The sequence below is a fragment of the Balaenoptera musculus genome, chromosome X, assembly GCF_009873245.2.
Source record: "Balaenoptera musculus isolate JJ_BM4_2016_0621 chromosome X, mBalMus1.pri.v3, whole genome shotgun sequence".
In the NCBI taxonomy this organism is placed as follows: Eukaryota; Metazoa; Chordata; class Mammalia; order Artiodactyla; family Balaenopteridae; genus Balaenoptera; species Balaenoptera musculus.
Genome location: NC_045806.1, coordinates 40,260,538 through 40,278,144, shown reverse-complemented (window position 1 = coordinate 40,278,144; position 17,607 = coordinate 40,260,538).

The window sequence follows — 17,607 nt, the reverse complement described above, 5'->3', positions numbered from 1 at the left end:
ACAGCCTAAGAGACTTCTGGGACAACATTAAACGCAACAACATTCGCATAATAGGGGTCCCAGAAGGAGAAGAGAGAGAGAAAGGACCCGAGAAAATATTTGAAGAGATTATAGTTGAAAACTTCCTTAACATGGGAAAGGAAATAGCCACCCAAGTCCAGGAAGCACAGTGAATCCCATACAGGATAAACCCAAGGAGAAACACACCAAGACACATAGTGATCAAATTGGCAAAAGTTAAAGACAAAGAAAAATTATTGAAAGCAGCAAGGGAAAAATGACAAGTAACATGCAAGGGAACTCCCATAAGGTTAACAGCTGATTGCTCAGCAGAAACTCTGCAAGCCAGAAGGGAGTGGCATGATATACTTAAAGTGATGAAAGGGAAGAACCTACAACCAAGATTACTCTACCCGGCAAGGATCTCATTCAGATTCAATGGAGAAATCAAAAGCTTTACAGACAAGCAAAAGCTAAGAGAATTCAGTGCCACCAAACCAGCTCTACAACAAATGCTAAAAGAACTTCGCTAAGTGGGAAACACAAGAGAAGTAAAGGAACTACAAGAACAAACCCAAAACAATTAAGAAAATGGTCATAGGAACATACATATCGATAATTACCTTAAACGTGAATGTATTAAATGTTCCAACCAAAAGACACAGGCTTGCTGAATGGATACAAAAATAAGACCTGTATATATGCTGTCTACAAGAGACCCACTTCAGACCTAGGGACACATACAGACTGAAAGCGAGGGGATGGAAAAAGATATTCCATGCAAATGGAAATCAAAAGAAGGCTGGAGTAGCAATACTCTTATCAGACAAAATAGACTTTAAAATAAAGACTGTTACAAGAGACAAGGAAGGACACTACATAATGATCAAGGGATCAATCCAAGAAGAAGATATAACAATCATAAATATATATGCACCCAACATAGGAGCACCTCAATGCATAAGGCAACTGCTAACAGCTATAAAAGAGGAAATCGACAGTAACACAATAATAGTGGGGGACTTTAACACCTCACTTATACCAATGGACAGATCATCCAAAATGAAAATAAATAAGGAAACAGAAGCTTTAAATGACACAAAAGATCAGATAGATTTAACTGATATTTATAAGACATTCCATCCAAAAACAGCAGATTACACTTTCTTCTCAAGTGCACACGGAACATTCTCCAGGATAGATCACATCTTGGGTCACAAATCAAGCCTCAGTAAATTTAAGGAAATTGAAATCATATCAGGCATCTTTTCTGACCACAGCGCTATGAGATTAGAAATGAATTACAGGGAAAAAACCGTAAAAAACACAAACACATGGAGGCCAAACAATACGTTACTAAATAACCAAGAGATCACTGAAGAAATCAAAGAGGAAATCAAAAAGTACCTAGAGACAAATGACAATGAAAACACGATGATCCAAAACCTATGGGATGCAGCAAAAGCAGTTCTAAGAGTCTAGTTTATAGCTATACAAGCCTACGTCAAGAAACAAGGGAAATCTCAAAGAAACAATCTAACCTTACACCTAAAGGAACTAGAGAAAGAAGAACAAACAAAACCCAAAGTTAGCAGAAGAAAAGAAATCATAAAGATCAGAGCAGAAATAAATGAAATAGAAACAAAGAAAACAATAGCAAAGATCAATAAAACTAAAAGCTGGTTCTTTGAGAAGATAAACAAAATTGATAAACCATTAGCCAGACTCATTAAGAAAAAAAGGGAGAATACTCAAATCAATAGAATTAGAAATGAAAAAGGAGAAGTTACAACAGACACCACAGAAATACAAAACATCCTAAGAGAATACTACAAGCAACTCTATGCCAATAAAATGGACAACCTGGAAGAAATGGACAAATTCTTAGAAAGGTATAACCTTCCAAGACTGAACCAGGAAGAAATAGAAAATATGAACAGACCAATCACAAGTAATGAAATTGAAACTGTGATTAAAAATCTTCCAACAAACAAAAGTCCAGGACCAGATGGCTTCACAGGTAAATTCTATCAAACATCTAGAGAAGAGCTAACACCCATCTTTCTCAAACTCTTCCAAAAAATTGCAGAGGAAGGAACACTCCCAAACTCATTCTATGAGGCCACCATCACCCTGATACCAAAACCAGACAAAGATACTACAAAAGAGGAAAATCACAGACCAATATCACTGATGAATATAGATGCAAAAAGCCTCAACAAAATACTAGCAAACAGAATCCAACAACACATTAAAAGGATCATACACCATGATAAAGTGGGATTTATCCCAGGGATGCAAGGATTCTTCAATATACGCAAATCAATCAATGTGATACACCATATTAACAAATTGAAGAATGAAAACCATATGATCACCTCAATAGATGCAGAAAAAGCTATTGACAAAATTCAACACCCATTTATGATAAAAACTCTACGGAAAGTGGGTATAGAGGGAACCTACCTCAACATAATGAAGGCCATATATGACAAACCCACAGCAAACATCATTCTCAATGGTGAAAAACTGAAAGCATTTCCTCTAAGATCAGGAACAAGACAAGGACGTCCACTCTCACCACTATTATTCAACATAGTTTTGGAAGTCCTAGCCACGGCAATCAGAGAAGAAAAAGAAATAAAAGGAATACAAATTGGAAAAGAAGAAGTAAAACTGTCACTGTTTGCAGCTGACATGATACTATACATAGAGAATCCTAAAAGTGCCACCAGAAAACTACTAGAGCTAATCAATGAGTTTGGTAAAGTTGCAGGATACAAAATTAATGCACAGAAATCTCTTGCATTACTATACACTAATGATGAAAAATCTGAAAGAGAAATTAAGGAAACACTCCCCTTTACCCCTTCTACAAAAAGAATAAAATACCTAGGAATAAACCTACCTAGGGAGACAAAAGACCTGTATGCAGAAAACTATGAGACACTGATGAAAGAAATTAAAGATGATACAAATAGATGGAGAGATATACCATGTTCTTGGATTGGAAGAATCAATATTGTGAAAATGAGTATACTACCCAAAGCAATCTACAGATTCAATGCAATCCCTATCAAATTACCAGTGGCATTTTTTACGGAACTAGAAGAAAAAATCTTAAAATTTGTATGGAGACACAAAAGACCCCGAATAGCCAAAGCAGTCTTGAGGGAAAAAAATAGAGTGGGAGGAATCAGACTCCCTGACTTCAGAGTATACTACAAAGCTACAGTAATCAATACAATATGGTAGTGGCAGAAAAACAGAAACATAGATCAATGGAACAAGATAGAAAGCCCAGAGTTAAACCCACGCACCTATGGTCAACTAATCTATGACAAAGGAGGCAAGGATATACAATGGAGAAAAGACAGTCTCTTCAATAAGTGGTGCTGCGAAAACTGGACAGCTGCATGTAAAAGAATGAAATGAGAACACTCCCTAACACCATACACAAAAATAAACTCAAAATGGATTCGGGACCTAAATGTAAGACCGGACACTATAAAACTCCTAGAGGAAAACATAGAAAGAACACTCCATGACATAAATCACAGCAAGATCCTTTTCGATCCACCTCCTAGAGTAATGGAAATAAAAACAAAAATAAACAAATGGGACCTAATGAAACTTAAAAGCTTTTGCACAGCAAAGGAAACCATAAACAAGCCGAAAAGACAACCCTCAGAATGGGAGAAAATATTTGCAGACAAATCAACGGACAAAGGATTAAGCTCCAAAATATATAAACAGTTCATGCAGCTCAATATTAAAGAAACAAACAACCCAATCGAAAAATGGGCAGAAGACCTAAATAGACATTTCTCCAAAGAAGACATACAGATGGCCAAGAAGCACATGAAAAACTGTTCAACATCACTAATTATTAGAGAAATGCAAATCAAAACTACAATGAGGTATCACCTCACACCAGTTAGAATGGGCATCATCAGAAAATCTACAAACAACAAATGCTGGAGAGGGTGTGGAGAAAAGGGAACCCTCTTGCACTGTTGGTGGGAATGTAAATGGATACAGCCACTATGGGGGACAGTATGGAGGGTCCTTAAAAAACTAAAAATAGAATTACCATATGATCCAGCAATCCTACTACGGGGCATAGACCCAGAGAAAACCATAATTCAAAAAGACACATGCACCCCAATTTTCATTGCAGCACTATTTACGATAGCCAGTTCATGGAAGCAACCCAAATGCCCATCGACAGACAAACGGATAAAGAAGATGTGGTACATATATACAATGGAATATTACTCAGACATAAAAAGGAACGAAATTGAGTCATTTGTTGAGACGTGGATGGATCTAGAGACTGTCATACAGAGTGAAGTAAGTCAGAAAGAGAAAAACAAATATCATATATTAACGCATGTATGTGGAACCTAGAAAAATGGTACAGATGAACCGGTTTGCAGGGCAGAAGTTGAGGCACAGATGTAGAGAACAAACGTATGGACACCAAGGGGGGACAGCCGTTGGGTGGTGGGGATGGTGGTGTGATGAATTGGGCGATTGGGATTGACAGGTATACACTGATGTGTATAAAATTGATGACTAATAAGAACCTGCTGTATAAAAAATAAATTAAATAAAATTCAAAAATTAAAAAAAAAAGATCAACCACATTATAGCCCAGGTTAAGAAAGCACAGCTCTACTGCCTTCCCACTGCTTGCGCAAACAATTCAAATTTCATTTTTCTTCCCCTAATTTCACTCCTGTCTCTGTTTCTGGCCTCATCCTGGCCCTTCTCTCCTCACCCCCAAACTTCACACTTAAGCCATGAGGACCTCCTCAGGACTCCCAGCACAAACTTTGCTGTTTCTGATGTACCTGCCGTGATCCTGTCTGGCATGCCACCTTGGTGGCCTGCTGAACACTTCCTCATAATCTCAAGACAATTATCATCTCATCTATAAAATCTTTTCTGCCCCTCCACCATTGCTCTTTGTGGAAGCCTTTGGCAAGTTCTTCATCACCTTTGTACTCCTAATGCATATACATATATATATATGTATGTACTCCTAATGCAAAGAGAATATCCAGTCAATGCTGATTAAATTGAACCTAGCAATATCCCCTCTTCTTAGAGATTAAGTCAATGAAATGTAGAGGGTTTATTCTGACAGCTAGATAAGATTAAAGTTAGATTAAAACCCATTTTCTCTTGAATCCTAGACTTTTAAACTTTCTTATTAACCATATTTAACTGAAATTTATTTTAAAAATTCAATTTTCAATTTACCACCTCCTGTTTATAAAAAAGCATAGAAAGTAAAAATTAAAAAGCATAATTAACTGACCTCTCATCCACATATCTAAGAGGAGAACCAGAAGAGTACATGCACCGAAGTTAAGAAAATACAATTTTAGAATGTAGGCAGTAGACAGCTACATCAAAGGCCTCCAAATTCAGTACAAATGAGGACAAAAATGGTACACTCCTTTTGGCAATAAGGAGGTCCCTGGTGACTTTTTCCAGGGTGGTTTCAGGGAAATGATGAAGGACAATGCAGTAAGACAGAAAGAATGAGGGAAGAAGTGGAGACAGTGAATGGGGGCTATTCTTTAGAGCAACATACCCTGTTCTGTGATTCTCAAACCATTGGGACCAAAGATCAGGGCTGGCTGTTCTGAGTTTTGCAATGCTCACTTGCAGGAAGTTAAGTGAAGGCAGAGACATTTTTGTCTTGGTCATACTAAATCTACACTACCTACATAGCACAGTACCTGGCACATAGTATATGCTCAAAAAATATTTGTTGAGTACTGAAATATTACTGTAGGCATTGAGAAGAAACTGAAAGTCCAAAGGTTAGTAGCTCAAGGTTAATGTAATTGACATAATTTGGGGAGACTCTGGGTCAAAATGATTCCTCAGTTGCCAGGTCTGGGCTCTCTTTGCCATGTTTCTTGTGCGAGACTCTATCACTTTAGTCATGAGGAGAGGAAGGAGGAGTGAATAAAACATTGATGAGCACATGCTCCAATTTTCTTCCCATGACCTTCTTTCTTAGCCTTGGGTAGAGAAGATCCTCTTTCCTCTCCAGAGCTGGGGCCATCAATGTTTGAGTCCAGAACTGCCAGAGGCCATGTTCCCTGACACAGGAATAAAGTCCACTGAGAGTAGGAGAGACCAAAGCCAAAATGTTGAATAAGCGGAGGGCAGGTCCTAAGGAGTTTGAACTCCTGGAACTGTTTGTCCCTGAGCCCAGCTCACCCATGGTTAGGTTGCCTGAGTCATTAAATACTCCCTCTCTCCTACTCCATTTCCTTTGAGCTCATTTGAGTTGGGTTTCTCGCCCCTGCATCTGAAAAAGATGGAGAGACACGGCTGCAATTAGCAGCCCAAGCTTTTCCACCACAGTCCACATCTGCCTCTCATACCTAGTACTGGTGACAGACCAAGATGGCGCCTTTTCTTCAAAAGGACAGGTGAAAAACACAGTCTCCTGTTTTTGTAAATACCATTTTATTGGAACACAGCCTTGTCCACTCATTTACATTTTGTCTACGGCTCCTTTTGTGCTACGATGGTAGAGTTGAATGGTTGTGACTGAGACTATGGCAAAAGCTTAAACTATTTACTATTTGGCCCTTTACAGAAAAAGTTTGTTGACTCCTGATTTAGAAGATAATGGTGGAGGGGGTGGTAGAGGATGCTGCTGATGCCTCACCCAGTTTCCCTTTTCCTGCCCTTGCACTCATATCCCAGCTGCTGGGACTGTTGGCTGATAACTTATGGGATACCTTCTTCTCCAGAGACAATTGCCTAGCAATCTCCATGCTCTTCTGCCTACTGCAGACTTTGGCCTACTGATACACGGGTAGGATTAGTGCTCTAGAGCCTCCCCATGGGATCAGGCTGAAGCTACACTCCTGCTTGGATCACGTTCCTGCTCGCTACATCTCCCCCGCCCCCGGCTCCCCCCCCAGCCTAGAGTCCTTCCTCAATACATCCCTTCAACCGGAATTTCTATGTCACCCACTGCTTCTAGGAACCCTGCCAAAGTCAGGGGGGAAAGGATGTTTTGCAGGTATGGCTTAGTCTTGGAAGCACACTTCATAAAGACTGGTTATGACCTTTCTAGTGTTTCTGGATAGGTGAGCTGGACCAGGGAAATTACCCTACCCATCTGTTCTAATGCAATTTTCTTTTGCCCTTATATTCCTCCACATGTCAAAGCCCCTTCTTGACCCAAGGTACTTCAACATTAAATATAAAAAAAAGAAAAATTGCCTTTCTAGCATTGGAACCAGAACAAATACGAAGAGAACAAGGTATGGGGTTAGGGCTGCATCGGTGACTTCTAGGAGAAGACCTGATATTTTGACTGAAGTCCTTAATCAGCTGGGGAGTTAGACCTTTCAGGTTCTACCTTTCCTTCTTCCCTTTGACCTCTTCCTTCCTTACACAAAACTTCAAGACTTTGAACTTCTTTATGATCGGATATTCAGATTCTGTGAATGGTGGAGTCTGCCATTTCTGGGAGAACATGTTGTTGAGCTAAGAAATGTATGAGCAAAGCTAAGTTTATCAGCTTTACATTTATTCATAGCTTGGTGATATTCATTTCTGTATTCACTGAGCCTGGCCCAGAGTAGCTGCTTAATGCTTGCTTTCCAGTGAGTCAGGCTGTGCCCCACTGCTGGGCAGGGAAATGCAAGACTGTGTGAGCCTCTCAAGTTTGTAGCCTCTGGGAAGAGGGAAGAGATCAGACTAGCTCATTTCCTCATAGACACAGGTGTTCCTTAGCTCCAAACTTGGCCTCTGGCTTGCGTGTGAATTCCAGGTTCAGGAGTGGCCAGTGCCTCAGGGTGGGGCAAAGGTGTGGGTGGGCAGAGTTCAGGAATGCATTGTTCCAGAAAATTTGTCCAAACAGTTTTTCTGCCTCCTTTTCCCTGGCTGGCTGCAGTTTCAGTTAGAAAATCTGCTCATGAGGAGTTTGTTTTAGCTACTACTGCAGTGGCCAAAGGACTCTTGCTATATTTGAGAGGCCCATTGCCAAGCGCCTACTAGATACAAAGCACAGGTTTTTAACATAAGCAATTAGACAGAACCATATTCTCTCACCTATCTGAGTTTATGACCTCTTTAGATCAGGAGTCAAACTCTCGATCCCGAAACGGAAGAATAATACAAGGGGAGTCAAGCACCCCTCTTTGCAAAACATCCATTTCCAGCAGGTGATGCAAAGGAACTATGTGAAGAAGCTAAAAGACCCAGAATCAATCTAGATGTGTTCACCACCACCTGGGTTGGATTTTATGCTGTGGTTATCACTAAAAACCCTGTGGGCTTATAAAAATTTCAGTCACCCATGCCACCAACAATGTCACCAAAATACTGAAACACTCAAGAAATACCAGAATTCCAGAGGCTGTTGTCCACCATTGACTGGCATTAGACATCATCCTGATATCTAGGGGATACACTTGTGCAGTTGTCAATGATGATTGCTGCACACACATCCTCTCAAAACTTTCTGGTGTCTTTTTGTTGAATGAGCACATCTGTGAAGCAAACCAAGACATTTGTTGAGTGAATGATGCAGTCCTTTGCTCTAGGACCTATGGATCATCATCAGATGATTGGGGAAGGAACCTCTTTCCCTGGGTCTTCATAACAGGGGTACAGTCCATGGGATACAATTTTTTAAAATTAATTAATTAATTAATTTATTTCTGGCTGCGTTGGGTCTTCGTTGCTGCACGCAGGCTTTCTCTGGTTGTGGCGAGCGAGGGCTACTCTTCATTGCGGTGCGTGGGCTTCTCATTGTGGTGGCTTCTCTTGTTGTGGAGCACAGGCTCTAGGTGCGTGGGCTACAGTAGTTGTGGCATGTGGGCTTAGTAGTGGTAGCTCGTGGGCTCTAGAGCGCAGGCTCAGTAGTTGTGGTGCACAGACTTAGTTGCTCTGTGGCATGTGAGATCTTCCTGGACCAGGTCTCGAACCCGTGTCCCCTGCATTAGTAGGCGGATTCTTAACCACTGTGCCACCAGGGAAGTCCCATGGGATACACTTTTGGCCAAGGGCTAGTGATCATTTCCTTTTTCTTCTTATGGGAAAACCCCTCCTCACGTGCATCCAATCACATCTAATCAAGACTGGCAGCACTGTCCTGTCCAAAGAGATGACCCAAACTATGGTTAAAGACAGAAGACCGAAGAACAAACTGCTCCTCCAACCCATTATGGGAGCCTTCTTGACTCAGTTCCTGAATGCTGAACATCCCTGTAATTTTGTTTTCACCCCCAAAAGATTTTCCTGGAGATAAAAGTAGTTTATCTTGGCCAAGAGGAAGAGCTATAAAAGAATTAAAGCAGACCTCAGTTTTCTTTGCCTAGACCTTTGCCTCCTTTTCTTTTTTTCCCTCTCTTCTCTTTTCCATTTTTTCCCCTTTCCTATCTCCCACTCCCCTGAATCTTGACTGACATTAGATAGCTTACAGACAACTGTCCCGGCTTACAAAGATAGCTCTGGAAAGAACTGTTCTATCCGCTGCCAATATGAGATGGCACCAGTGATCCTGAGGCATGAAAACCAACCTATTCCAACCACCAACCATTCCAACCACAAGTTTTGCATCAGTTACAGATAAAGAAAACTGCAACCAGAGACAAGACCAAAGTCATGTACCCCTCTCTTCTCCAAGCTTCAGCTCAGGGAGTTACCTAATTCTGAGGTGCTCCTTGATGTGCATCATTTGAATAAAACCTGTAATCCCTATTGAGTCACTTTAATTATATTTTTCTTGACACTAAAATCTTTTCCAGATTCGCTCTTCACCCTCTCCATCCTGCTCTGTTCTTCAGGAGACTGACATCTATGGGTTATATCAATAGGCTCCCTAACCTCTGGCTTTGTTTTGGGTTCAGCCAATGGGAGGCACTAGAAGGAAGTCAGAGGGTGGACAGAGTGAAGTCAAGGTATATATGCTCTGGGTCCCTTCCAGCCTGATCACCATGAGTTGACGGAATCCTTGACCTAAGGCTCCACCCAAGGCTCCTGTTTGTCATACTTTCCCTGGTTCCTGTAACTTCTTTTTCTCTCTCTCTTTCTTTTTTTAATTTTAATTTTAATTTATTTATTTTTGGCTGCGTTGGGTCTTCGTTGCTGCACGTGGGCTTTCTGTAGTTGCCATGAGCGGGGGCTACTCTTCATTGTGGTGCACGTGCTTCTCATTGTGGTGGCTTCTCTTGTTGTGGAGCACAGACTCTAAGCGTGCGGGCTTCAGTAGTTGTGGCACGTGGGCACAGTAGTTGTGGCTTGTGAGCTCTAGAGCACAGACTCAGTAGTTGTGGCGCACAGGCTTAGTTGCTCTGTGGCATGTGGGATCTCCCCGGATCAGGGGTCAAACCTGTGTCCTCTGCATTGGCAGGCAGATTCTTAACCACTGCACCACCAGGGAAGTCCCTGTAACTTCTTTTTCTTGCCTCTTCAGGACTAGGGGATAACAGCTCCCTTTTGTCGCTAGCCTCAGGGAACTGCACAATGCCCTGACCATTTCCCTAAATTCTGCCAATTCCTTTGGAAACAACCTTAAGGTGTATGACGTGATTTGATACACGTATATATTGTGAAGTCATTAGTACAATAAGGTTAGTTAACACATCCATCACCTTACCTAGTTACCTTTTTTGTTGTTGTTGTTGTTGGTGAGAACATTTAAGGTCTGCTCTCTTAGTAACTTTCAAGTGTATAATATTGTTAACTATAGTCAACATGCTGTACATTAGATCTCCAGAACTTATTCAACTTAAAACTGGAAATTTTTACCCTTTGACCAACATCTCCACATTTCCCGCACCCCCAATTCTGATAATTACATTCTACTCTCTGTTGCTATGAATTTGACTTTTTTAGATTCCACTTATAAGTGATATCATACAGTATTTGTGTTCTCTGTCTGACTTATTTCACTAAGCATAATACCCTCCAAGTCCATCCATGTTGTCACAAACGGCAGGATTTCCTTCTTTCTCATGGCTGAATAATATTATATATATATATATATATATATATATATATATATATATATATATATATGTATGTATGTATATATGTACCACATATTTTTGTCCATTCATCCACTGACAGACACTTAGGTTATTTCCATTTCTGGCTGTTGTGAATAATGCTGCAATGAACATGAGGGTGCAGATATCTCTTCAAGATAGTGATTTCATTTCCTTCAGATATATTCCCAGAAGTGGAATTGCTGGATCATAGGGTAGTTCTATTTTTAATTTTTTGAGAAACCTCCATACTATTTTCCATCATGGCTGCACCAATTTACATTCCCACCAACAGTGTAGGAGGGTTTTCTTTTCTCCGCACCCTCTCCAGCATTTGTTATCTCTTGATTTTTGATAATAACCATTCTAACAGGTGTGAGTGGTACCTCGTTTTGGCTTTGATTTGCATTTCCCTGATGATTAGTGATGTTGGGGTTGTGTATGGGGAGGCCTGGCACTGGAGTGGGCTGGGGGCTGGGTTTGTAGGAGCCCACTGGGAGCTTGGGCCCACAGGAGCAGCCTTGCATTGGTGTGGGCCTGGTGCTGGGGTCCGTGGTGAAGTTGGGTGTTCACTTCACTCTCCTTCCCCCACAGGGAGAGCATCTCTCTCCACACTGGGCTGCTAGGGCTTGGGGGAGAGGTGACAGGACTAATGTGGGACTCTTTCCTACCCTCTTCAATGTGTCTTTTCTTAGTTCTGTGCCCCACTTTGGTGCTTTAATCCCTCATATGGAATCCTTAGTTCTTATGAAGTTATTTTCAGGTGTAGATAGTTTGTTTAAATTTATGTTTCTGGGGGTGGACAAATGCTAGAAATTTCTATACCACTATCTTGCTGATGTTATTCCTCAGAATTCCCTCACACTTTATCTTACTCTTTTCCCCAAAGTTGGTTTCTTCTTGAGACACTTAAAAAAAAATAAAAAACAAACCTTAACTTTCAGGATATCTCTTGGCTTTCCTCCTACCTCAGTGGCAGCTTCACTGCAGCTTTCTTTTCTGGATCATCTTCCTCTTAGAGATGGAGTAATACAGGAGGTCCTGAAATTTCTTCTGTTCTCTACTTGGTAAACAGAATTGTTGGGTATCTCCTTTGGCATAAGGATTCTGTCTAAAAAATTACTGAGACCCTAAGGGTGCCGTGAACCAAGAAATTTAGGGAACCAGTGCTCCAAGTCATCACATATGATTCTATAGCTCTAAATTCCTCCAGAGTGTTAGTAACTCACTTTTCTCCATATCCTCTGCAATATTTGCTATTTGTGGTCTTTATGATGATAGCCATTCTGACAGGTGTGTGGTGATATCTCATTGTGGTTTTGATTTGCATTTCCCTGATGGTTAGTGATGTTGAGCATCTTATAATGTGCCTGTTGACTATTGGTATGTATTCTTTGGAAAAATGTTTATTCAGATCCTCTGCCCATTTTTTAATTGGCTTGCTTTTATGATGTTGATTTGTGTGAGTTCTTTGTATATTTTGGATATTAACTCCTTATCAAAAATATCATTTGCAAATATCTTCTCCCATTCAGTAGGTGGCCTTTTCATTTTGTTGATAGTTTTCTTCACTGTGCAAAATCTTTTTAGTTTGATGTTGTCCCATTTATTTTGCTTTTGTTTCCCTTGCCTGAGAAGACATAGCCAAAAAAATATTACTAAGATCAAGTAAGATTGAGTACTGTCTATGTTTTCTTGTAGATGTTCTATGGTTTCAGGTCTTACATTTAAGTCTTTAATTCATTTTGAATTTATTTTTGTGTATGGTGAGAGAGAGTAGTTTAGTTTGATTATTTTGCATGTAGCTGTCCAGTTTTCCCAACACCATTTATTCAAGAGGCTGTCTTTTCCCCATTGTACATTATTGCTCCCCTTCCTCATTGCTTTAAACTTCAGAGACTTAACAATGATCAGTATATTTCATTTTGCCATGTTGCCCCAAATCAAGTCAACATGATGGCCTTCCTTTTACACCTAAGACCCTGTTGCTTGAATAGCAGCCTCTCACTTGGCTGCTTTACACTGACCAGAAGCTGCTTGCCTCTTTTGCTTTCTTTGAGTGCCAAATTCCTGATCTTCACAGAAAGCCTCTGTGTATCCTGGAAGCTTCCTTTCCAGAGTCCTTATGTATGGACATCATTCCTGTTTTCTATACAACACATACTTTCATTGTTCTCTTGCCCACTGGCTGCTTGCTGTTATACCATCCATCACCATGGTACTCAGGTGTTTTGAAAAGGTGAAATAAGGAATAGATGCTTTTAATCATGTGATAGCTGAGCTGTGATAAGCCTGGCTTCCTTCAGATTCCTTTGTACTGAAAAACTCCATACTTGGGCTGCCCTATCCTTGATGTACAGGACAGCATGGACTGGGAAAGCTATCTGAGGAAATGAACCTGTTTGTGAAAGCAGGTAGAGTATGCCTGCAGCCTACTAGAAACCAATCTTACCTGGAATCAGGAGAGGTCTGTTCTCAGTTGTTGCCTCCTCACATCAGCTATGGGTCTGACCCAGTGTATCAGTTATCTATTGCTGCAGAACAAATTACCCCCAAACTTAGAAGGTTAAAACAATAAACACTGATTATCTCACAGAATTTCTGAGGGTTTGAAAATTGGGAGAGGCTAGCTGGATGGTTCTGTCTCACGGTCCCTCAGGAGTAGTCAAGTTGTCAGCTAGGACTGCAGTCCTCTTGAAGTGACTAGGGAGTTCACTTTCAAGCTCACTCACATGACTGTTGGCAGAAAAAAAATGAAACATAGGCCACGTGGTCCTCTCTGAAGGACTGCTCACAGCATGGCGTCCCTCAGAGAGTGATCTGAGAGCACGCATCCAAGGCAGACGCTGCAGTCTTTTATAACCTAATCTTGAAAATGACATGCCATCACTTCTACCATAGTTCTTTGTCACATAGAAGAACCATGGCACAATGTGGGAGGGGACTACACAAGTGAAGAGTCAGGGCTCTTTGGGGGCCATCTTGGAGGCTGCCTATAACACCCTGATCTTGGCAAAATGTTAGACAACGAGGCTCCTCATGATAGAGTCCAGGAGCTCCTCTCAGCAGTGAATGGTCAGATACAAAGGGCTCTAAGAAGTTTTAACTGTGTGGCTGGAGAAACAGGAACAGGCCCTGTGAGTATCGATGTCCCATAAACATAACCCTGGCTGTGGTTGACACACTACCTAAGGGATCAAGAACTGAGGATCCAGAGTGTATCCGCAACTTCTTTGGTTCCAAAGACAAACCAGTTGTGTCGGAATCACCTGGAGAACTTGTTTAAAACACAGACTCCTTGCCCAAGATATACTATATCAGAATCTCTGTTGTGGGCTCACTAAATAATTTTGATGTGTAACCAGGTTTGGAAACCACCATGAGATCACACAAGTTTATAGGAAGAACATTTAACCTGTAACTAAAGTGAGAGTCTGGCTTTGACTGCTGGATGGATGAAGTGAGTGTAGGCTGGGTCCATAACTGCAGCTGTTTGCAGGTATGGTGGTGAAAGACACCCAAGCAGCTCTTGTTGACTTATTACTATTAATTATTTAAGGACTGCTTCTCTACTTGCCTTGGGATTAGAAGAAGAAACAGACAGAACTCAGAATGCAATGGACTAAATAAAACGCACAAACACAGTATGAATTTTTAATTAAATCAAATTCTGACCTTCTTTTTATTGAGTGGTTGGTCATGGAAGGGCCTAGAGACATAGGGAAGTTTGTGCAGGCTTAAGGGGTAGACGAGGAAATGCTATAATGCTTTCCTCAGGATATAAATGTTCAATATCATTTTCCTTTCTTCGTCTTCTGTTTCATAGCAGACTGATCTGAACAATTATTTTTATGCCATGCCATTGGAGCTACTGCTCTATGGCCTTGGTAGAGTAACCTCTTTGTTATGAAGATAGTTAAAAATTGCTTTTGAACATCTCCCCGAGGGATTTCTGATTTCCATACAGAGATTTAGAAAGCTGGAGTGAGTCATTCCCAGCTTTGTAATAAAGAAGGCTAGCCAAATTGCATGTACATGAATTTTCTTGAGAGAGCTGAGTAGCAGGGTAACCAACTAGTCTGAAATCAAAGGGGAGATGGGCATCCTGGAGACAGGATGTAAGCACTTTCTTTTTTACCCGGGGCAGAAGTTCCTAAACACTGGTATGAAAACTTCACCTAGAAGCAGTGGAGGCTGAGTGTGGACTGATGAGAGAGTGTGGAGACCCTGGGGGCTGCAGATATAAGAAAAATTTTCTGCATGGACTCCACTTGCTAAGAGTTCTGAGAAAGCATCCTTCTTGGTGAAGGCCTGTGGGAGAGGAGTAGCAGCCACTGTGGAAGAGGCAGAGATCCAGGGGCATGGGGCCTGCCTAAAACTGTTTAATCAGAACAATAGATACCCTGCTGCCATGCTTCCTTACAACCATCTAACAAGTGTCAAGTAACAAGTAATAGTGGAATACTGCCAGAAGAGTTGCAAGACTGTAGAGATGGTCACAGTTTAAAAAGAAAATCTAAAGCTAATGTGACATTGAAAAAAGTCTCTTTAGCAAACCAGTCTCCAGTCTAAACATAAGGTATTGCTATAGGAATTTGAAGTCTGGGGTGCATTGAGGGTACACTAAAGCAACAACAAACTAGAGCAACAACAAACCTCCAGCCCAGCTCAACTCCTTACTAGATTCTCAAACCTCCACATTAAAGGCTTAGCAAAAGAAAAAGCATGCCCATTTCCAGGCATCAAAACTATTTACTTGGGTCTCTGCTACACAAGATGTCTGGGATTCAACTTAACATTATGAGGCATACAAAAGGAAAGAAAAAAATAAAACACATCCAAGAGACAAAGAAATCAACAGAACAAGATTCAGAGATAACACAGATGTTGGAACTATCTGACATGGAATTAAAATAGCCATGAGTAACATGCTGAAGGCCCCAGTGGAAAAGGTGGACAACATGCATAATCAGGTGGGAAATTTTCAAAAAAAGACCAAAACTATAAGAAAGAATAAAATGAAAAACACTGTAACAGAGGTGAAGAATACCTTTGACTGACTCATTAGGAGACTTGACACACCCAAGGAAAGAAACAGTGAACTTGAAGCTAGGTCAATAGAGATGATCAAAACTGAAACACATAGAGAAACATGAGTGAAAAAAAAAAGTAGAACAGAGCATCCAAGAATTGTGGAACAACATTAGATAGTCTAACATACACACAATTGGAATCCCAGAAGGAAAAGAGAAAGAGAATGGGACAGAAGAAATATTTGAAGAATTAATGGCTGAGAATTTTGAAACGCAAAATGAAGAGGCTGAGAACTTTGAAACACAGAACCAAGGGACTGAGAATACCAAGAAAGATAAATACTGAAAACCCAAATCCAACCCCCACCCCCAGCACACCCACCTAGGCATAAAATAATTAAACTGCTTAAAATGAAATACAAAGAGAAAATCTTGAGGCATCCAGAGGAAAAAAGACACATTACATACAGAGGAAGAAGGATAAGAATTACCATAGACTTCTTGTCAGAAACCACACAAACCAGAAGACAATGAGTGACAACTTTAAAGTGCTGAAAGAAAAGCAACTCTTTCAACCCAGAATTTCTAAAGTCCACAAAAATACCTTTCAAAAATGAAGGAGAAATAAACACTCTCTCTGACAAACAAAACATCAGAACAATTTTACCAGAAAAGTTAAAGAAACTTCTTCAGGCAGAAGGAATGTGATACCAGGTAAAAACTTAGACACAAAGAGATGAAGAGCACTTGAAATGGAATAAATTAAGGTAAAATAAAATTTGTTTTCTTCTTACCTTAAATTGTTCTAAAATAAAACTAACTAATTAAAGCAAAATTATATTTATGGCATAATATGTAAAAGTTGAATGTATGACAATATGGAATAAAGAATGGGAGAGAGGAATTGGGAGCCCACTAAGGTCTGTACACTGCACATGTAGTGATATTATATTATTTGAAGATAGATTCTGTTTAACTGGTGATATATATTGTAAGCCCTAGAATAACACAATGATTTTTATAAAGTATAAATAATAAGTTTTTAAACAAAGGTGGAGATAAAATGGAATAACAAAAAGCTCAATAAAAATATGCAATGAGGGACTTCCCTGGTGGTGCAGTGGTTAAGAATCCGCCTGCCAGTGCAGGGGACATGGGTTCGAGCCCTGCGCCGGGAGGATCCCACATGCCGCGGAGCAACTAAGCCTGTGCGCCACAACTGCTGAGCCTGTGCTCTGGAGTCCGTGAGCCACAACTACTGAGCCTGTGTGCCACAACTACTGAAGCCCGTGTGCCTGGAGCTCGTGCTCCGCAGCAGGAGGGGCCACCACAGTGAGAAGCCTGCACACCGCAACGAGTAGACCTCGCTTGCCGCAACTGGAGAAAGCCCGCGCGCAGCAACAAAGACCCAACGCAGCCAAAAATAAATAAATAAATAAATAAATAAATAAATAAAAAATATGCAATGAATACAAGAGAAGGCCAAAAAATAAGAACTATATGCTGCGACAATAAATCCACTTAAAATAGAAAGA